Source organism: Trachymyrmex septentrionalis, unplaced genomic scaffold (genome assembly GCF_001594115.1).
Source record: "Trachymyrmex septentrionalis isolate Tsep2-gDNA-1 unplaced genomic scaffold, Tsep1.0 scaffold132, whole genome shotgun sequence".
Classification (NCBI taxonomy): Eukaryota; Metazoa; Arthropoda; class Insecta; order Hymenoptera; family Formicidae; genus Trachymyrmex; species Trachymyrmex septentrionalis.
The window spans coordinates 1,281,180-1,285,630 of record NW_017304461.1 but is presented as its reverse complement, the minus strand read 5'-3'; the positions used below and the strand labels follow the sequence as shown (position 1 = coordinate 1,285,630).

Genomic DNA, 4,451 nt, shown 5'->3' with positions numbered 1-4,451 from the left:
AATTTAATAAATATTTAATTAAAAAATTTTTTTTAAATTAGATTTTATTTTGAATTAAAAAGTCATTAATAATTTTAAATAACTTTTAATTAAAATGTTTTATGTTAAAATAATCTTCAATTTTTCTTCGTATTTATTAGTATACAATTTTATTAAATAAGTTATGAAGATTGGAGCTTTGACTGAGGCAAGTTAAATATTAACTTTTTGTTTGCTTTTTCACATTTACATTTTTAATAGTATAGAATTACAAGTATATTTTAGTGATCAATTTATTATATGCAAAGGCCTCATCTTTGCATTAATATATGGCAGTAATTGCGTGCTTTGTACCGATGGAAAGTCGAAATTATTTTTATCATGGAGAGTTACTCCTCGTCGCTTTTCGTAAAGTCTATTCGCGAAGTCTAGCTTGGTGTCTCTTCTAACCCCGAATTTTCTTGTCTGCAGTTACTGAAAGTAATAATTTTGTCAATGAGTCAATAATAATTGCTACATATTTTAAAGCCAAATTGCGAAATTATAATTTATTTCTAGCAATAATTATAGTTTATTTCTAGCATTTCTAGGTATTTTCTAGCATACAATTTTTGTCGCTTTCTTTACTTTAGTAAATGTTCTCTCACTAATAATAATGTTAGTAACAGTACTGTCTTAATAACATATGGAATTTAGTATTATATATGATTAATATAAATATATACATATAATGATTAGTTATTCAAATCCAAATTATTAAGTAAATAAATTTAATTTTTATACAAACAATTTGCTTATTTTTCGATGATTGTTCTAACAAAAATGTGGTTACGAATGTGTATATTTAATTTTCTAACTCTTATTTTTTAAATCATTTTTTTAGGTATTGGACATCACGCTATTCCAAAAATTATTTATTATTAATTTTTGTGTATATTTTTTATGATAAAATACATGCAGGTATTATGAGATTATAGTTAACAAATTTTAATATCTGTCGACTTTAGATAATTTTTATCAAAATATTTCATATTCTTTTATAGTGTATCGTGATTATATGAATTCAATTAAAAATGTATGGGTAGAAAAAATTCGAGATAAGTCGAATGGGTACCCTCATATTAGCGGGATATCAATAACTAAAATTTTTAAAGAAAATACTGAAAAATAAGGAATTGCTAAATTTTATATAATACATTTTTCAGTATATATATATACATATATAAATATTCCTTAAAATCCCGTTATTATCGGGTTCGGCTTATCTCGAACAGTTGGTACCCGAGAAACTTTTGTACCCATACATATAAAAAATTACAATAACGCATGTATTTTATTAATAAATATATTCCTTTGTAACCACGCTAGTCCATAAGGAAATCATTCTATTCATTTATTTTTAATAAGAAATAATTTTTAGTGATGTGTGGCAGAACATACTTTCTCGCGAATTTTAATATTATATTAATAATGTGATAAAAATGGTAATTGTAATTGACATGCTATTAAAATTATTAGTTAATTACTACCGTAAGTGGTCTAGAAGATTCGGGATTCACACTCTCCTGTAACAAAACCATTGGTGTTTAACAAATTGCTTAATTTTTCTTTGCGAATGGATCTTGTGAATTTGACGTAGAATCGAAATACATTGGGTTCGCTCTCCATTATGAAGATTATTTTTTTTTGTATCGGATACTAACGCGCATATCACAAAGCAGAGAGATCTTAATATATAATCAAATTATTAAGATTATCTTGAACGCGACGAAAGTATTATCGTAAATCTATTAATGACTTTTAATCATTATATTAATAAGTTGTCGCAAATAAATAATTAATAGTAAATATGATCTAATAGTTATTAGTATTGCTTTTCGCGTTTATATTTTATTAAATATTGGTTTAGAAAAATTTGTGTTATTATACGTATTTTTGAAGGTTTCGTATAATTCCGTATTATTAATTTGTGAATTATGCTCCTATATTATTATCTTTATTATATTTTGAACAGCATTTATAATTGTATATTGTATTGGAAACAATTATTATAATTGTATTTAAATTATATAAAAGATTACAATAAAAGATAATATTAAAAGAGTTTTTGTAACATAATTAGTAAAATATGATAAAATAATTAAACATAAAAAAAAAATAAATTAAAAATATATTTACCTGCAAAAACGAGCTACTAAATTTATTAGTAACCTGTTTGTTTTTACGGGTGAGTATACTTATAAAGAAAAGAGGACCGCCGATAAAATCGGCGGGGGTGGTGGAGGGCCTCTAGCTCGTTTTTGCTAAAGTAAATCTTAATTTAACGATATATGATTGTAAAAGTTTAAAGTATATTCGAAAACTTTATAATTAGAATTGTTAGTGCGATTATAGAGACTTTAGAATATATTTATATACTTTTAATGTTTTCATATTACTATTATTATTTCTATTACTAAAAAGTAATTTTACTAAAGGAAAAAATATATATATAAGGATATATAAACATGTATGGACATATTTAATATATAATTCATAACAAGTTTATAAATATTTATGCGTGTATGTTTATACATATTTATACATATCATAAAAAGCATAATATTAAAAATTTTTTATCCAGTAAAAGAAGTATACGTCTATCAGCGGGTATAATATAAATTTTTTTTATGTCTTTAGCTCCTTTCCTTTTACTAAAAATTTAATTAAAATAGAAAATTTAAATTGTTTCTTCAGTTCGTTGTCTATTATAAATAACTATTAATATGTAATTAAATGTTTAGAATTTTATCGATAAAGTTACAAGCATTTAATTTTTTGTTATTAATTTATGATTTTAATTTACATTTTTTAAGACTAATTATTTATTATTTTATAAGTAATCAGTCTTAAATTTTTCTGTTATACAATTTCTTCGATAGCCATCATTTAAGTTTAATTGCTTTTTAATTTTCAGAAAGAATATAATTTTTATATTTAGAACGCGCTTTTAATGATAAATATCTATTGAAAACGTGCTAACATCGTATAAGCATGTTCTGAATACGTACAGACTTCTTCGGATTCAAGAAACGCATGATCTCAAATTTCGAAGAAGACTGGTATTTTTCTCACGCGTTTATATACCATATGTGAAAGCTAGCAGCGATCCAATGAACGCTCAGATATAGCGGCCACAGCAAGGCCCACGCTCATTGGCTGGCTTAGAGTGGTGGGGTTCGACGTTCCGCCGGCTGTATAAATAGAGGTGTAATTCGCGAGATCTCGCTATTGCGACTCGGCCAGGGGATAGGTTTACGTCTTGTAATATAACGTCGAAGTAGTACGCATCTGGGTGTTCGTCCTGTCATATAACGTTGAAACAACTCGCATTCTTGGTTTCGAATCAACTTTGTCGACTATGGACCTTTCTTTCACAAGTATCCTGATCCAAATCCTGATCAGAAGTTTAGAAAATAAAACGACGAAAAACGGCTCGAAAGGATCTTTCGAATTACAATAAGGTAACTAATAAATATTGTCAAATTATTAATATTTTCACGCGCGACGCGAGAAATGTTTAAAAACCGATCGAGCAGTTTGGAAACGTCTTACATGTTAATTAAAATATTTAATGTTATTAATACGTAATGCGACACAAAGTATAATTAACTTTGCATTTATCTCCTATAACATTTTACATATCGCGTATTGTAAATCTAGTAGTACTAGTGCACTGATTGTTCGGCCGAAAGTATTTTTCGCAATACTCGTTCGGTCGAATCAAAAGTAGTACGCATTAATTTTGATAATTCATGAAGTTGATCGCGCGCAAGAAACGACGCTGCTCCGCCATTTTGATGAGATCGCGACGGACACGAGACGAACGAGACGAGTGGCAGAACGCACGCCTCGTCGCTCGTCATTTGTCAGTCTCAGTGAATCTGCTGACGCGGTCAGACATGTTATTTCGTCATTATTTTTGGAAAGTGTGACCGGCTTCAAACGCGCAATTGAGTTTTATGTTACTCTTTTAGATTTTCGTATTCTACTGTTTTTTGTTACTCACCGCATAAGCGGCATTTTCGATTCTGGCCGTATCGACTTTGTGTTAGAGTCGGGACCATTTTCACGCGAAGAAGTCACTTGTCAGTCGTTCACCGATGTCGTTCCCGTTTTCGCCGCAATTACATATTATTAAAATAGCAAAGCAGCGCGACGTTTTTCGCGCGCGGTCAACTTCGTGCATCATTAAACTTAACGCGGCGTACTGCTTTTGATTCGTGTGAGTATACAAATATTTTTGGCATGTCATTTAATTGGTAAAAAGAAACTTATACAATCATTGTACTTTTTTCATTTACAATATGCAACTGACGCGGAACATTAATTTGATACTCGTATACTACTAATAATTAGTTAAAACGCATAATCTCAATATTTGTATATATTGCATGAATAATTGGCAGAGGTTCGTACTACGAATGTCGCGG

The 4,451-nt window shown here is 28.5% G+C and overlaps 1 long non-coding RNA gene across 1 annotated transcript in view; it reads left to right on the top strand.

The window, feature by feature from the left end:
• The first annotated feature begins 3,272 nt into the window (after positions 1-3,272).
• The window catches only part of LOC108757145, a 2,213-nt gene continuing 1,034 nt past the window's right edge, over positions 3,273-4,451 (top strand). The window contains exon 1 of the long non-coding RNA XR_001939886.1: positions 3,273-3,482. This is a non-coding gene — a long non-coding RNA (uncharacterized LOC108757145). The remainder of the gene's footprint in view (positions 3,483-4,451) is intronic.